This window comes from Sparus aurata, chromosome 10 (genome assembly GCF_900880675.1).
Source record: "Sparus aurata chromosome 10, fSpaAur1.1, whole genome shotgun sequence".
Lineage (NCBI taxonomy): Eukaryota > Metazoa > Chordata > Actinopteri > Spariformes > Sparidae > Sparus > Sparus aurata.
The window spans coordinates 33609389-33628422 of NC_044196.1; the positions used below are offsets into that span (position 1 = coordinate 33609389).

Sequence of the window (19034 nt, forward strand, 5' to 3'; positions counted from 1 at the left end):
ATGTGGGAATTATTTGACTTTCCTCACAAAGGACAGTGGAATCTTTAATTTCCCCAAATGTTAGTGGAGTTTTTGCAGACTGTTGTGCTGAGAGAAACGTGCTTTTGTTAAGAAAGAAAACCTTAATGGAATATGCAAGCTTTACAACATGCAGATTCTTTTGTATGATTTTTGTTTTAAGCATATTGAATGTTACTCTCAAAATATACTGTACATTTAGTCAGCTGAGTATCAAAATACATGTGTACAAGTATGATTCTAAGATGTGTTTTATCATTCACTGATCATTACCATTAGAGCTCTGGCTCTAAAAGTCCCAGTTCATCTTCTCCACTCTAAGAAGCGTTAATTACTTTGTTACGTGGAAATCTCACAATATAATGACAAATTAACAAAGAACATTGGGATCTAAAAGCTGATATGTGTATGATGAAGATTCAAATGAACATGTTAAACTGACAGGAGACAATCTTTTTTCTATAGTTTATTACACTACGTTGAGAGTTGAATGCACAATGTGACACACAGCAAAGAGCCACAGGTGAGAATTGAACCCTGGGCCACTGCAGTGAGGACACAGTCTCTCTACATCGGGCACCACTAAACACCATTTTCACCTTATAGAATACAACAGCAAGGATTTATATTATGATTTTATTCAAGGAAATATTTTAATTCAAGGAAATATATGGAAATATCTGTGTCATTACTACAAGTAGCTTTGTGCTTTACCACCATATATCTGACATGGTTTCAGCTCTAGTGTCTTTTAAGCCAGATATTAAGTGTTATTGTTCTTTATATAAGAATGATAGTATAACAAAACAAACAGTACTATGGGGTAATCCATCTGTATTGTCATTGCTCAAACCCTACTTAAAATGTTTCAGTTTCCTTAACAGGCCTATTTTAAACATTTTCATAGATAAATGTTGGGACCCACAGATGAAGTTGTTAATTGTGGATTTCAAAATTGACTCTGAACTGAACTCGGTTTCCCAGAATTCCCCATTCTTCACACCTAGGTGCAAAATTCAGCTTTGAGCTACTATTGGTCACGGTGACAGTTCCCCCTCTGACCAGATAGTCAGAACTCCAGCACCTTCCTTTGTACTTCCTCTTATTCTCTTATCCTCACTCCTTCAACCTCGACACTGTCAAGAACTCCGGAATCCTTCGATCAGTACGAGCTGTTATGGTAATCTTGGTTGTAGTTATTAAGTTAATTATTAATCAGAGTCACCAACTGATAGTTTAGTACCTTCTTGTGAGACTGATTTGATGAATTTGCTATCTTTTCTCTTCTTCAAGGGTGGAGCCCCAAGGTGATCTAATGTAAATTGGATCTCATGATTTATTTGTTATCAATAATTATCTATGATGATCATGAATTATTATTGATTCCAAATTTAACTCAAACTCCCTTTTAACGTTGCATGAACACTACATAACTGTGCCTTGTGGAATGCAGTGTACAACATAATGGTGCCCTGTGTGAGACAGTGGATTGTTGGTGTCACAGGGTTGAGGGAAATAGGAGGTGGACCCAAACGCGGTTACTCAGACAGGAGGCAGGATTGTGGAAAACAAAAGTGAGCTTTATTAAACAAAAGGCGAAATCTACAAAAACCAAGAAGCAACAAACTGACAAAGACTGAAGGGGAAACAAAGACTTAAATACAGAGACACACTGATGAGGGGACGAGGTGCAGGTGAGGAGAGAGAGGAGGAAGGAGGCCAGGTGGGGTAACGAGGGGGGGTGCACAGAGGAGAGAACACTGACAGACAGGGAGACAAACTGCAACAGGGGGAATACACAGGACACACTGAAAGGACCATGAATCATGAACCATGATGTCAGGTTAGGGTTTAAAGGGGAAAACTTAGGAAGGGATATATGAGGTGGACCCAAACGCAGTTACTCACGGGAGGCAAGGATAAAGGGGAACGAAAGGCGAGCTTTATTAAATGAAAGCTCGATGCAAAAAAAACAAAAACAGACAAAACGAAAGGCAAAATAGCAAACAAGAACTAGACAAAGTTCCTATCAAAAGCAAAGTTCAAATCAAAGGCAAAATGCAAAAGGCAAAATCCAAAAACACATACCAAGAGGAACTGGGAAAGAACTGGGAAACAACAGGAGCAGACAGGGGATGACAAATACAATGACCGGACAAGGAGCTAGGGGAAGACACAGACTAAATACACAGACGCTGATGAACAGACGAGGAACAGGTGAGAAGAGAGGAGGGAGGAGGCCAGGTGTGGTAACGAGGGTGAGGAGCACATGAGAAAACATGAAGAGAACAATACAACAACAGACAGAGGGGAGAACATAGGAGAAACTTAAAGGACACAGAGGGGCATGGAAAATCTAAACAAAGACACAACAAGACATGATACAAAGAAATAAATCCATAACCAGAACATAACAAAGACATGACTCTAGAGCGGTCAACGTCAACTGGCGGCCCGCAGGCCAAATCCGGCCCGCCAGAGATTTCCATCCGGCCCCCAGAATAATACTTCTGAAAATTAGCGCGTGCCATAGCCTGCCATCAATAAATCATTGTAATAAATGCATCAATGTCATTGCACATTTTGTGGCGGGTTCCAGCGCAAGAAAGCCTGCACACGAGTCACCTCATTAAATTCGACACCGGTTCTGCGCTACTGAAGTAATAATGTGCAGTTCCCACAAATTACAGTTTCACAATCAAACATCTTCAGAACAAAACAAGGGCACACAGCAACAATCAGACATGTACACAAAGCATCAAATCGAAACACGTCAAATCAACCAACAGTCGGATAAACACTAAACAGTCACTCCCATAAGTCTTTGCGCCTTCAGCGCTCCGCGTCGGCAAACGAGACTCCTCTGATCATTACAATATTTTATTGTTTCACGTGCTCATTTTTCTCAAATGTCAAAATTGTCCTTGCTTGGGCTTTGTGCACAACTGCGGTGTCTCAATAACAACCATCAACATAACACAGTAATTGCAAGCCTTCTCTCATGACAAATAAAAGCAACAGGCCTCAGTTAAATGTTTCTCTTTATATCAAATTAAAGAAGCCTGTGATCCAACAAATCAATACAAAATCAATACAAATAAAGTAAAACCAAGAAAATCCCAAGACTGAAATATTCCCATTTCCTTAATGGGAGAAGTTACATTTCCCCTTCGACACTATCTTTTTAATGTTGGGCTTGACAGCTGTCAGGCTTATGGGCAAGCAGGCCTCCAAAGACTGGTTTGACAGTCGGTTCCTCTCATGCGTTTTTATAGAGTTCATTTTTGAGAACGCAGCTTCACAGGTGTATGTTGATCCAAACATGGTGAGAACATACATGGCCAGTGTCTTCAGTGTGTCATACTCTTGGGGACAAGCTTTCAGCACCACGGAGAGCAGCCCTCACGTCACCGGCTGCCTGGATGTCAATCAGTTCACTGCGAACAGCCGCCTCATCCAGCGGCATCACCTTCCTCACGTTAGCGGACCTGGGCTGACAGTGAACGGGTCACACACAAATCCAATGACATCCCTGAAAATGGCAAAGTCATCAAATCTGGCAGAGAAATTTTCCCTCAGCTGTGTGATAAATGTCTTCATGTTCTCTGTGACCCTGCTGTGACCAAATGTCTTAAGTGTGTTAAAGTGTAGCAGCCTCCCCGACAACAAATCTTAGTAGTGTGTGAGGAGCTGAAGAGGACGGACGTGCTCCGTGTTGCTCCGTGTTGAACAAGAAGAAGCCAAAGAAGAAGCCTGACTGCACGGAAAAGTGAGACAATGCCTCCTAAGTCAGACCCTAAGTGGGATCAATTGAATGAAAGCCTGATGGAATTGCGGAAACAACATCGGATTGTGACCGATGAACTTCGGAAAGATCTGATGGCGGAGTTGAGAGAGATGAAGAAACAGATAGAACCTCTCAACAAGGCTGAAATTAAACAACTCCGGCAGGAGAATGAGAAAAAAGACCAGCTGATAAAGGAGCTGGGAAACAAAGTGGAGGAGCTGGATCAACAGGGAAAGCTCAATGATGTGATTGTGACTGGCCTCATAATCAAGCCTCCAACCTACGCAGCGGCGGTTGCAGCTGGGAATTCAGCCCATGAGCCTGGTGAATCTGAGATAAAATCTGTGGAGAAGCAGGTGTCTGAGTTCCTGAATGGTAAAGGCATCGAGGTGAATTTCGGCAACGTGGAAGTATGTTACCTCTTACCTCGAAGGAAAGAGTCAGCAACTCGAGCTGTCATCCTGAAATTCATCAACAGAAAATACAAGACTGCACTGCTGAAGCAGGGCAAGAAGCTCAAAGGCTCGAATGTCTATATCAATGAGAATCTCACCAGAAAGAATGCAGACATCGCCAGAACAGCTCGCCAACTGAAAAAGGATGGTAAGATACAACACACCTGGACGGCTAACTGCAGAATCTACATCAAAACAAATGGAGCATCAGCTGAAGAAGTCAAAATAATCCAGATCAGGAGCAAGGATGAGTTGGAGAAATACAATAACTAAGGTATGGCTCACGAACACTCCATAACTACAGCACAGCAAAGTTCAACGGTTCTTACACGGACTGAAAGTATGATGGGAATATCTGAAAGGATTGCTGAGCTAGGAAGTGTGGAGTTCATTACAAATCAACATGTGAATCATACCTTATCTGACCCGAACGAAGGAATTGACCCGGATAATCACTTCTGTTTCAACATGACTGGGAATTGCAAGTATTATACTGAAGTTCAATACAGAGACAGCGCTAAGATGGACGGGAAACTGTCTCTAATTCACTTTAACAGCAGGAGTCTATATACCAACTTCGGCCATATCAAGGAATACCTAAATCACTTCAAAACCCCTTTCTCCATCATTGCAGTGTCGGATTAATGAAGACAAAGGCACAGATTTTTTCCTGGATGGATATAATCTTGTAAAAAGTATGTACATTCAATCGTTGATCAGTACAGATCAATACAGGAGGGTTGATAAAGGTCAGAGGCACGAATCAACAGACACTGTGCAGACACTGTGTTGAGACGGCATGTGAGCATAACAAATACCATTCTGTACCCAAACAATAAGTTGAACCTGAGAAAATTGTATGGTCCAAGGCCAATGCCAGTTGTACATAGCAGGATGTTGTTATAATGTGTATCAACAATGTGAGATAACTTAGGTACGAACACTGTGACACTACTGTGAGTTATCACAAGTTCTTCTGAGCTGTGAAGAACTCAACTAGCCCTGTAAATCGGCACACAACAATAGACACACATGTAATCTGTATGTACTGTCTAGAGCTTGAATTCAGCTCTGTATGCTACTGCTGTAATATGTTTTGTCAAAGGTCATAACAAAAGAAGTTGAAAAAAAAAAAAAAGAAAAGAAAATGTAAAATGCAAATGACAAGAAAAGATCAGGATGAAGATTTTATCCTGTGGGTAATGGGGGCGGGACTTGATAAGCTTTGGCTTCTCCCGCTTTTCCCTTTCGGCCATGTGTATTGTATTATTTGAACAATGATGAAATGTGATGTTTATGAATTGACATGCCCGAAATAAACAACATAAATAAATAAATAAATAAATAAATAAATAAATAGTGGAAAATATCATGTTTGTTTCCAAAGGCATCAAGTTTTTCCACCATATTCACCACTTGCATTTTCTTTCCCCTGTAATTGTAGATTTAGTGCGTTCAAATGGGAAAATATGTCCGTTAAAATGCAACGTTGCACATGTATTCTGCGTCTTGCATGATGCGCAGGTGGTCAGCTGCCGCTTTAGATTGACTTTGCATCAAAAAATCTACAACTTGATCCCTGAGTTCACGAAACGCTCCAGTGCTCTGCCCTTACTCAGCCAGCGCACGTCATTGTGGAGTAAGAGGTCATGGTGAGAGGCTTCCAAATCCTGCACAAATCTTCGGAATAAACAGTGCTGTGCACTTGAATTTCCCCTGATGAAGTGACATATTTTCATTGTTTTGTCCAGAACCTCTTTAAGTTCGCCACTTAATTTTGCGCACAGCACGCTTTGGTGAATTAGACAGTGAAGTGCATTAATACTGGGAGCGACAGCCTTAATTCTGTTCACTAGTCCTCTGTTTCTCCCAATCATGGCAGGAGCACCATCTGTGACAACCAGGTTGACTTCTTCAAAAGACAGTCCATGCTTTTGAAATAGTTCCTCCAGCTTATCAAAAATAATAGCACCAGTGGTCAGGCCCTCCAGTGGAATCAAGGCCAGCAGCTCCTCTCTGAAATGTTTGCCATCAAAATATCTGACGAAAACGCACATTTGGGAAATGTCAGTATTGTCGGTGGACTCATCAATAGCCAGCGATAGGTATCTGGCTTCTTTGATCTCATCAATTACAAGTAGCTGGACATCCTCAGGCCAAAACATGGACATGGCGAACAGCAGTTTTAGCAGACAGAGGTATCTGCTTAACAGATGCAATTATCCTGTCCATAGATTTGTCAGTGGCATGTTCCTCCAGAACAGCCACCATGCACTCCTTAAAAACCTCAGCATCGGTGAATGGCTTGTTATGCTTGGAGAGTTCCCAGGCCGCCTGCAGAGACGCACTTGTTGCCCTCTCTTGTTCAGTTGAGGTTCGGTTAATAATTTCGCTGGCATGGGAATACTGAGATTCAAAAGCAGCAATTTTTCTCTGACGGGCCTCTGACTGTTCAGGATATGACTCCTTGAAGCTAGCATGTTTTGTGATGTGGTGACGCCTCAGATTGTATTCTTTAGCAACAGCGACAGTTTCGTTGCAAATGAGGACCACAGGTACAGCATTTCTGTACAATGGTAGGGGAAACACTGGGTACTTATCAGTCCATTCTTCATTAAAGCTACGGTTCTCTGCATCAACTTTCAGCTTAAGGCTCTTCGAGAGCGCCATTTTTCATTTAAATATATTTCTTCTTCCAGTGTTCTCCACAAACTACGGTTTTACCATTAAGGCAAAGGCAATTGCCTTGGGCCCCCAAACTGCAGGGGCCCCCAACCAGCTGCCCCCTCCCCAACCAGCAGGGGCCCAGAGCCTCAGGCCAGCAGGCCTCCACCATTGTCTTTGTAAATTATAATTGTGTACTTCTAAACATAAAATTAAAATAAAAACTAAAATAAAAACAACAACAACAAAAAAAAAACATCAGAATGTTTATAACGTCATCGTGACCGCGAAAAGACGAAAGACAGCAACCAGGAAGTGAAGCGCTGCGGTTTGTTTAAAAATGAGGCGAGCAGGAGAAGAGAAAAAGCGGGAAGATTAACAGGTCCTGGGTAAGGTAGCCTACACACACACACACGCTAGCTAGAAGAGCCAGATTTCAAACACTACTCTAATGGCCATAAACGGTCATTTTGACCGCTAGATTTTAAACTCTATATTCTCTCATGTTAATACCCAGCTGCGTGATGAATGCATTCATTGTGTCATGATATTTTTTAAAAAACGAAATAACACCAAAATGTTTAATTATACATTTTAATTGAAAAAATTGAGAACAAGAAAATTAACAATTAAAAGTAACTTATTTGATTACGAAACATTTCATTTTAACACTTAATATATAATAAAATAAATGATAATAATCGAAAAAGCTGGAAACGAGCTGACCTAAACCAAAAACAAAGAGCCGTTTTGACCACTGGTCACATTCTACAGACTACCTCCGCTCTCCTCAAAGTTACCACACGCGCGCTTGTGGCATTTCAAGTGTCCGACTGTTTGCAGCTCTTTTGGACGGGCACTGCCTCTGTCTCCGCGTCTGCTGCTTCTGCGGTGGTTGTTTCCGCTGCTGCCCACCTTGTGCCGACTGCTGCGGCCACTTTCCCCTCCATGTATTCTGCCCTCAGCTCCTCTGCCAGCTGCTGCAGGACTTCCCTCCGGGCTCTCCTGCTGCTGGTGCTCCTTGAATAAGATGCGGGCATTTATCCCAGCCAGGTCGAGGATGTTATAGAACACCGCCACTTTATGGTCGAAATAGGTAATACACATAATATTTTCTTTGTTTTTATGTGTGTAATTTTATATATATATATATATATATATATATATATATATATATATATATATATATATATATATATATATATATATATATATATATATATAAACTATTCTAAATTAAAATACAGACACTTTTAGGAAAAGTCATGTAACAGCAATATTGCATTTTTTCATTCAACACAGTTATTACACATATAAATTTGAAAACTGTCAAAAAGACTTTTTGAAACACTTGGCTATAATCTTTAATAATATTATAGAAAATAATAATATTAAGTAATATTATAAATTTGTATGGGTTTGTTAACACTGACATAAATTTGGAATGAAAAATCAATATATCGATTTTTTTATTTAATTTTATGAGTATACAGCCCTTACAGTGTGCACAGAGAAAAATTCTGGCCCTTGGACAAATATAGTTGATGACCCCTGCTCTAGAGTCAAGACACATGACAGTTTGCAATCATTCATAAATGTGCAATATTATTTTCAGCAAAATTTTGACAGTGCTGAAATTTGAGATTCACATCTTGAACCCTTTAGCCAAAGGTCTGTACATGAACCCCTACTACAGGAGAGGACGTTGATTTGTACATACAAATAATTGCAGTGTGATGAGAATTGATTTATCAATCAAATTTATAACCCATTTGATTGACCAACATCTTTTAGGTTATTAACGGTCACTTTCTAGCCATTTGCTATTGCTGTGTGATGCAGTGCCCAACATAATGTTGTATCTGTATCATTACTACAAGTAGCTTTGTGCTTTACCACCATATATCTGACATGGTTTCAGCTGTAGTGTCTTTTAAGCCAAATATTAACTGTTAATGTACAGAGAGGTTTAATTACTTATTTACCTGCCCCATTCTTTAACCCAGCATTGTAGACGTATGTAGACTATGGTGACTGAGCAGTCGCAGATTAATGTTCAGGAAGTAAAGGGTAGAAGGGAAAGTCCTCCCACATCCTGTTGAGGCCCAACCCATCATCTAACGAGTCTCTTCCTGTCCGTGACAGAGAGATTCAGAAGCAGGAAGAACTACAGATAACCCACAGCATGTTAAGTTTGGATCGATAGAATTCATACTCCGGTGGACGTCTTACTTCAACATTGTAAGTTAAGTTTACTACATTTCTCTTAACACTCACCTTCAAATTATATTGTGATTATATGTTTTGCTAGAAAAATCTGTATCAAAGCGAAATCTTAAGCTTGGCCAACTTTGGCCCGTTGGCCACACATCGAGCAGCCCTGCTCTACAAGAATGACACCATTGGTGTTTAGATTGGCTCCATATAAATCTCACTGTCACTATGCTAGTTTATCTGCCACCAGGCACCACATTTCCTGGAAGAATGGAGGCTGACTAACAGTCATCTGGCAGCCTAGTACAATCGCTATCTGCTTTTCAAACTCCATTATGGATGAAATGAATGAATAAACTCACATTTTGTCCAGAGTTGTCATTAGATAAAACTCTGAGGAAAACAGAAAGCAAGTCAGCTGTCTTTGCAACAGCAAAGCCAACAATAATCCCACAAATCTGTTTCCACTTTATTGTGAAAAGGCTGAAACATTTTAATGTCTTTCAACTCCTTGTTTTGTTTTTATAAGAGCAACTTTACAGATGTGGTCCAGTCTCAGTGCTCACATCTACTTTGATCCCAGCTTGATGATGTTGTTCAGCATTTCCTTTTTTTGAAAAACAACTGCCCATCATACTTTACTACCAACATACACACATACTACTTCATACACTATAACCACAAGAACTGGTCTGCATTACGATTAGAGTAACATAATATATCTTTGTATAATGATATTCCATGCTTCAGTATAAGACAGCTGATCCCATTTCAAGTCAGCAGGCTATACATCCACATTGTGTGTTTGGCCATCAGAGTGTCACAGCAGGAGGAGGAGCTTCACACTCCAGCAGAATCAAACAACTTTGAACCTTTGTCAGAGTAACTTCTGTCTCTTCCTGTTATCAGCTTCTGTGTTTTCTATAAAGCTCAGGCAAGGGAGGAGTTTAGATGTCAGGGAAATAAAACTAAATGATTCCAAATATGATTCCAAATAGTGTACGTATGCTATTTCTCCCATTCGTATACATTTAAATGATAACAGATTGTGATGAAATAGGGTCAGTGTAGGGTCAAAAAAGGGAATGAGCGGAAACTATAAAAATGATTCAATTTTCATTTTCTATTTCATATAACAAAATAAAATCACTAGAAAACAGAAACGGAAAAAAGGCCTGTTTTTTCATATACTGAGACGGATGTTGTCATTTACTGGACGGTGCTGTGTAGAAGAAACAGTAGGCTAGTAGGCTACGGCAGGGCAATCTACCGTGACACATGGACATGGAACTGCGGTCAAGCCAGCCGTCACCCCGATCTCCGTGGTCAAATCAGCCGCACTTACATTTCTAGTGTACAAGTATTCTCAGCATTATGGTAAATGCGGACTTTCGGTTTTCAAAATAAAGGTATAAAGAACAGACAGCTATGATTCCAACCTACATCTAATAAAATATGTTACATTAAAGTGTTTCATGACCCCATGATGAATAAAAAACACTTAATATCAGGTAGCTATCTTTACTGCACCAGTGAGAAAAATGCCAAAATAAAAGTCACATATTCATGCCTCCAGTTTGCATATTTGACCATATTTGAGGTGCTGTAAAAACACTTTGCTCAATAATTCCTGGCTATGGATGGTATACTTGTAAGACTACACGCATACTTGATATCAAGCATTTTTACTGCACCAATGTGGTTAAATTCAACAATAAAAGTCCAATATTTAGACCTGAAGATTCCATATTTTCATATATTTGAGCTACTGTAAAAATACTTTGCTCAATATTTCCCTGCTATGGATGGTATATTTGACATCTACACATATAAGACTACAAGCATACTTAAAATCAAGCATTTTGATTGCTCCAATGTAGATAAATTAAACAAAAGTCCCATATTTATACCTGCAGATTCCATATTTTCATATATTTGACGTACTGTAAAAACTCTTTGCTCAATAATTCCTGGCTATGGATTGTATATTTGACTTTTACACATTTAAGACTACAACATTACTTGATATCAAGGAGAAATTCAAAAATAAAAGTCGCATATTTATGCCTGGAGATTGCATATTTGACCATATTTGAGCTACTGTAAGAACACTTGTGTAAAAGTCAGATATATCACCCATAGCCAGGAACTATTGAGCAAAGTGTTTTTACAGTACGTCAAATATATGAAAATATGGAATCTGCAGGTATAAATATGGGACTTTTTTGTTGAATTTATCCACATTGGTCCAGTAAAATTGCTTGATATTAAGTGTGCTTGTAGTCTTATATGTGTAGAAGTTAAGTATACCATCCATAGCCAGGAATTATTGAGCAAAGTGTTTTTACAGTAGCTCAAATATATGAAAATATGCCACTTGGAGGTACAAATTGTTATGCCTCGATGTGGACACTAGGTGTTCTCTTTGCCTGTTTCTCTCTTGTCCCCCTTCCCTGCTCATTTGGTTTCACCCACCTTTCTGATTGCCAGTCTCCTCCCTGATCTGGTTCACCTGGTGGTAGTGGGTGGTGTATTTATAGGTCCTGTGTTTCTTGTGTTAGTTGACAGTTCGTCTTCTTGTCTCCGTGCAGAAACGTCCCAGCTCTGTTATACATCGTTCCCTAAGTGTTTCCTGGTGTTCGACTTCGCCTGTGTCCGTACGACTTCGCCTTTGCCTTCTCCCTGTCGGATTTATCTGCCTTCGCTGATCGACCTCCTGTGTACCGACCTCCCTGCCTGCCTGATCCCCGTCTGGTTCGTCTGCCTTCGCTGAATGATCACCCGTGTACCGACTCCCTTGCCTGCCTGCTCCCTGTCTGGTGTGTTTGCCTCGCTGACTGATCTCTTTGTGTAACGAACCGAACTTTCCCAAGTAAAGAACATTGCCCTGCCCAATCCCGGGTCTTGTCGTGCTATTGAGTCCGAACTATTGTTGTGGTTACCTGGTCGTGACACAAATGGGAAATTTTATTATTGAATTTCTCCACATTGGTGCAGTAAAAATGCTTGATATCAAGTATAGTGGTAGTCTTAGATGTGTAGATGTCAAATATACCATCAGTAGCCAGAAATATTGAGCAATGTGTTTTAACAGCACCTCAAATATGGTCAAATATGCAAACTGGAGGCAAAAATATGGGACTTTTATTTTGGCATGTCTCTACACTGGTGCAGTAAAGATACTTGATATTGAGTGTTTTTTTCTTCATCATGGGCTCATGAAACACTTTAATGTAACATATTTTATTTTAAATGTAGGTTCGAATTATAGCTTACTGTTCTTAATACCTTTATTTTGAAAACCGAAAGTAAATACGCTGTTTCTTCACATTTACCATAATGCTAAGAATACTTGTACACTAGAAATTTAAGTGCGGCTGATTTGACCACGGAGATCGAGGTGACGGCTGGCTTGACCGCAGTTCCATGTCCATGTGTCACGGTAGATTGCCCTGCCGTAGCCAACTAGCCTACTGTTTCTTCTACACAGCACCGTCCAGTAAATGACAACATCCGGTCTCAGAATATGAATAAACAGGCCTCTTTTCCGTTTCTGTTTTCTAGTGATTTTATTTTTTGTTATATGAAATAGAAAATGAAAATCGAATTTTTATAATTTCGCTCATCCCTTTTTGACCATGAAAAAGAAAAACGCCTTGTATTTCAAGTTTAATTTTTATATTCTGAAACGAAAATCAAATAACCACTCGTTTTTTGTTTTTTAATACCCGTTTCTGAAAGGAAAATCGAATGACCAAAAGATATTGTTCTTTATGTAAGAATGATAGTATTACAAAGCAAACAGTAATACAATGTAATCATCTGTATTGTCAAAGCCCAAACCCTAATTAAAATATGTTTTAGTTTCCATAAAGGGCCTATTTTAATCTTTCTCATAGATGATGTTGTATCCGTGTCATTACTACAAATATCTTTGTGCTTTACCACCATATATCTGACATGGTTTCAGCTCTAGTGTCATTTAAGCCAAATATTAACTGTTACTGCAAAGAGAGGTTCAATTACCTGCCCAATTCTTTAACCCAGAATAATGCCCGATGGTATTCTTTAAGGCTGGATACAATCTTTGTAGATTGTATGTAGACCTTGTTGACTGAACAGTCACAAATCAATGTTAAGGAAATAAAAGAGTAAAAGGGGTAAGTCCTCCCACATCCTGTCGAGGCCCAACGAGGGCTGGGCGATATGGACCAATAGTCATATCCCAATATATTTAGGCTGAATATCGATATACGATATATATCCCAATATTTTTATTGCAAAGTGAGAGCAAATGTTCAAAGTCAAAGCCAAATATGACATGTGGGTGGGAATTTCGTCATTTTAGGGCAAGGCCATTTGGCCTTCACTTTTTTTTTTTCAGGGGCACCAAGGCCACATGACAGGGCACAAAGACCACTAAGTAAAATGTGTTGATTTACCTTTTAGACTGATACCATAACATCCTAATTTATAATAAGACATGGATTATGTATTAAAACATTTTTTAAATACCAATATCAAGTTGATGTTACATTAGAAAACAGTTTTTTTTAAGTAGGGTTAGGGTGAGGTGAGTTCTGTGACACTACACTGAATATTAGTGTTATTGAATATTTCTCCCAATAGAAATTCCCCAAAATTATGGCAAAGCACGTTTTTTTCCAGAACAAATTTGTTTTAGAATAACCAGCAGGAGACCACTGATGTGTGGAATGATTTTGGTGACACTACACTCTGAATAATAGTGAAGCTATTTAATATTTTTTGTGGCATCTCTTTTCGGTGTTGCACTTTGTAGATGTCCCTGCGCCCTCATCTCACAGATGCTGACCATAGAGACCAGAGTTAATGTCCAGCCGCTCGTTTTGATGAAAACATGGTTGTAGCTCGTTGTCTACCTTACTATGGTAGGAAAGAGCTTTGTTTGTGCGTTAACAAGGTTTCAGTTATGAGTTATTGATCCTGGAAGTTCGAATCTGTGAATATATTTCCACCTTTACCGGACAAAATCCTACCACATAAGTCAGTTACGCTTCATGTCAAAACCGATTGAGCTGGCTTGCGCACGTGTGCTGTAAGTTTCGTTCTTGTGTTTTGAGACGCTGCTGCTGTTTGGGAGGCTTTCACGTGAGATCATCGTGATGATGAGACTCCACCTGCGCGAACCGCGGACTCACTGAAGTTACTGTGAGTGACTACTGTGCACTCGGGTGGCTGTAATTCAAGGCAAGCTCGCTACGCTGACCGGGCCAGGGGCACAGAGGCCACTGTGGCCGTACGATGATATTTTATTTTTCACGGGGCATCAAGGCCAAAGTGCGGGGCAACAATAGTTTGTTGAAGAGTGCAGGAGTGTCTGTTCCAGCCCCTACCCTCTCTGTGCATGAAAGAGCAGGCGCGCGGGGAGCAGTGCAGAGAGCTCCGGGTTAGCGGCTTGCCTGGAGCAAGGACCACAGCGCAAATTTGAACTATATCGATATATGTCATAGGGCCTAATTCCATATCACATTTAAGAATATATCAATATATGTTTTTTATCGATATATCACCCAACCAATCATCAGACTGGTATTTTCCTGTCTCGTGACAGAGAGAGTCAGAGGCAGAAAGAACTACAGATAAAGCACAGCATGTTAAGTTTTGATCGACATAATTCATACTACCGTGGACAGCTTACTTCAACATTGTAAATTCATTTTCCTACAGTCTCTTAACATTCCCCTTACCTTCTATTGTGAAATAATCAGCATTCTCACCTTAAAGAAGCACAGTCATTTAGACCCTACTCTCCTTCAGTTTCCACTCTTGTGGTTATTTGATGTCATCAGAATGAAAGTTACATGAAAACACAATATTTCACCTGTACCTACGACCACCAAAGTCTATTAATGGAAATTCACAGCTCTGCTTATTCAAAGTTTAATTCCAGTTGCAGACCTGAAGTTTGATTCTAAATGTCAGTGAGGGAAAGTGCTGGCACTCTGTGTAACAAACACGTTGTTAATGCTGTCAGCAATTCTAGAAGTTAGGACAAGTGTAGTAGTTAGATGAGTTTTCATGTTGTAGAAATGATTTTGTATTACTTCTGGTACTTATATATAATTACAGGGAATGACTTCTGATGGATTTGCACCCCACATAAAGATATTCTTTTTAAATATAATTTATTATGAATATGATGATTCATTGATCATGTAACATTAATATTCTAACCTTTACTTTTTCAGTTACACTGAAGAAAAGAAATGAATATCGTCACACAGCTCCAACTGCCAGCACCCCCAACAGAAACACATCGTATAATACAGTGTGTAATTGACAGTAACCTCAAGAGGTTAAAACAGTTATTAAAGGAGAACAAATTAATGACATTTACTCATGCACAAAGTGTAAAGACAGCATAACCCCACTTACTGCTGCTGTTGTAACTCACAACAGGAATATTTTTACTTTCCTTTTGCAGCAGGGTGCAAACCCAAACAATGCTTCAGCACTACGCTTCACACCTCTGCATTATGTTTCACTATTCAAAGCACCACTTGATTTTGCAGAAAAACTGCTTGAAGCAAGAGCTAAGCCAAATGTATGTAATCTACAGTTTCACACACCACTGCACACTGCTGCCATCTACGACAGACATGATGTTGTCAAAGTGCTCATGTCTGCTGGTGCAGTGGTGACACACATATCTGCCATTGATCCTCAACATGTGACTCACAATGAAAAACTAAGTCAGATGATTCACAACTTTGCATCAAAAGGAGAAAAATTCTGCTCTGAAATCACATATTTCCTGGATATGGCAATTGCTGTGCAAAGTAAAACACCTGAACAGGTGTTCAAAACTTTTGGCAGTCACATGCTGTTGGAGGATCCTCGGACCCATCTAACCATGATCGAAGGTCTGTTTACTGTAACTGGGCGAAATGTTGAAAAATACCACCAGGGAAGCATCAAATGGCTGAAGGAAACTGGAAATCTGAACACCTACATTGAAGGAACAGTCAGACGCTTTCCAAACATTCCCAAGGAATCTGTACATCACGCAATTATTACTTTATATGCAGTTCTGTGTACTCTGGAGGAAATACCAAATGAACAAGCACAAGCTTTAGTCCCCCAACTACTGGACCAGCTTTGCTTAAAGAGAGACCTGAAGTATGTGAAGCTGTTCTGCAAACACTGTATGTGATAACACAGAAAACAAAGGCACAGATGGCTGGGATCTGAACTTTGTCATGAAATTGTGTACAACAGTTGCTCCTTTTGTAAAGGACCATCACTCCTCAGAGATCAGAGTCTGCACATATGGTGTATTGCAAACTTAGTTCAGTTGAACATGTGGGTGACATCTTTACATCAGTGGGGATAACTGCAGTGCCTGAGGACATACTGCTGTCTGCAGAAATGACCAACGGTGACAAGCTGAAAGAAGTTCTCAGACGACTGAACAATTATTTCAGCAAACCAAACGTGGAATGTGAGGAGGACTGTACAGCCTCACCTGGGCGGGGAAAAAGAAGAACAAGAAGAAAAAGAAAAAGAAGAAGAATGAAAGTACGACAAGGAAGAAGACCCAAATGACAAGTGTTTGAGTGATGCAACTGATCTAATATCAATTCCTGTTGTGGAGTCAACTTCAAATGTTCAGCCACTCCACTCCAACACCACTGTGTCATCAGATACACACACATGGCTACAAATCAGCAAGAGGTGGAGAGAAAAATTAGAGAAGCTGGTTAGCACTGACAGAAGCAGAATAACCAGAGTTGGGAGCATGAAGTATGTGAATGATGAAGAGTTCCGCATAGCAGAGGGCAGTGACGGTACTGACGTCTTCTTGGGGCTGAGAGATGATGGCACTGAGGTTGCTATTAAGAGAATGAAAAAAAGCAACTATCAAGTTCTGAGGAATGAAGAAGGATTTCTACGACTTCCAGAACTTGATCATCCATCTATTGTACGATACGTTGACTTGCAGAGGACGAGTACTTTGGATATCTTGGTCTTCAGCTTTGTGAATACACCCTGGAAGAATGCATCAAAAACAATGATGGTGGTCTGCTGAAAGAGAAACTTGTCTATCAGGTTCTGGAGAGTTTACAAGTGCTTCACTGTCAAAATCCTCCAATTCTCCACCGTGATCTCAAACCACAGAATGTTTTGATTGGTAAGGAAAAGTCATTACTTCATTACAAAATGTACTAAAGTAATGAAATTAAATTAGAAATTCAAAATAGCAAGTGTTCAAAATGTATAATTTGTATATCTTATCTGTGATTTGTCCTGTAGATGTTAAGAGGAGGGCAAGATTAGCAGATTTTGGCATCAGTAGACGGTTACTCAAAGGCCAAACAACTTATTGCACAGGCAGTGCAGGAACAAGATGCTGGAAGGCCAGGGAGACTTTAACAGGAGAAGCTGACATACGATACAAGTCAAACACTGATGTACAGGTCAGTTTCACTGCAACACAAACTACACCGATGTGTGACTCAAAAATACTTCTTTCATTGCTCAAATGATCTGTTTTAAGGTGGCAGGGATGCTGATTCATTACATCCTCTCTGGAGGACACCATCCTTTTGGTGACATACCATGTGAAATTGAGTACAACATCCATAAAGGTTTGTACACGTTAGACCATGTTGAAGATGTGGTGGCAAAGGACCTCATCGAGTTGATGATCGGCAAAGAACCAAAGAGCAGACCTACAGTGGAAGAATGCTTGAGTCATCCCTTCTTCTGGAAACCTGAGAGGTAGCATCAGTTTCATTGTCACCTTTTATTTCTGTGTATAGCAGCTCGCACTGTGTTAACAAGAGTTGATGCCCACGAGTGGCTCAGTGAGGCTGCTCTTAAAGACACAGTGGAGCTTTCATCTCAATGCTAACATCAGCATGCTAACATGTTTAAAATGACGGTGCTAACATGCTGATGCTAGCAAGGTATATTGTTTACAATGGTCTCCATCTTCCTCCCAATTTCCACTGGATACGTCTCCGCGGAGCTGATAGGCTTTACTTAGTCAATGTGTCACCCCCACCAGGTCCGCTGCGCTGCGAATCAGCTCCATCCCAGCTCCGGCCGCCCTCCGGCACAGATACGCTGGACTTCTATTTCTGGCGGATGCCGAAGCACGATGCAGCAATTCTGCTGAATTTAGCACGGTTAGGACTGGAAGTCAAGCACCGAAATGACAAACAACATCCGGTTACTTTTCAAAATAAAACACTCTGTGTTGACACCAGCACAAATCTAAAAAAAGAGACAAACACAAGCTCTTCTGCTAATCCTTCGGTCGGGAACACTTCGTGTTGTTGTGTTTATAACACAGACCTATAACTGCGGTCGTGAGTGATTATGTGATTATTGCAGGAACTCCTCAGCCTTGTGACGCCAGCTGTCTACCGTACTGTGCTGTGGCGTACTCAAACCGCAACCGGTGGAGATTGCTGGAAGGCAGACAGCGGAGCAAAACCGGATCGGAGCTGCAATGCAGCGGACCCGTATCCAGTGGAATTTGGGGGTTAGTCTTGCATGATAGCATGCTAATACTGTAGATGATAATTTGTACCAAACACAACCAGACCTAAACTTGGTTGATGTGAATTAGTTCTGTATGTGTTTGGTCAGAAACCAAACTACTGGACAAATTGGAAATTGGACTTCAAGATGACACTAAAGAACATTTCAGGGGTCATTAGAATCATTCAGATCCATCTTTTGGGAGCCATGAATGGATGTACACAGTATCTGTGAATCAAACTGATGGACCAACAGACCAACACTATCGTCTACAGAGTCCTAACATGGCTAGTAAAACTGCACATGTTGTCTCTTTTTCCATTTCACTAAACAAGCAACACATTTTATTTTTCAGGAGACTTGAA

The 19034-nt window shown here is 40.2% G+C and overlaps 1 protein-coding gene and 1 long non-coding RNA gene across 3 annotated transcripts in view; one reads left to right on the plus strand and one right to left on the minus strand.

Moving 5' to 3' along the window:
- LOC115590287 (serine/threonine-protein kinase ppk4-like) overlaps positions 1-19034 on the minus strand; it is a 336079-nt gene that overhangs the window by 143884 nt on the left and 173161 nt on the right. The window lies entirely within an intron of this gene.
- LOC115590306 (uncharacterized) lies at positions 8965-16292 on the plus strand. Its single transcript, XR_003985737.1, has 3 exons — positions 8965-9165; positions 11730-11957; positions 15369-16292. It is a non-coding gene; the product is annotated as an uncharacterized LOC115590306 (long non-coding RNA).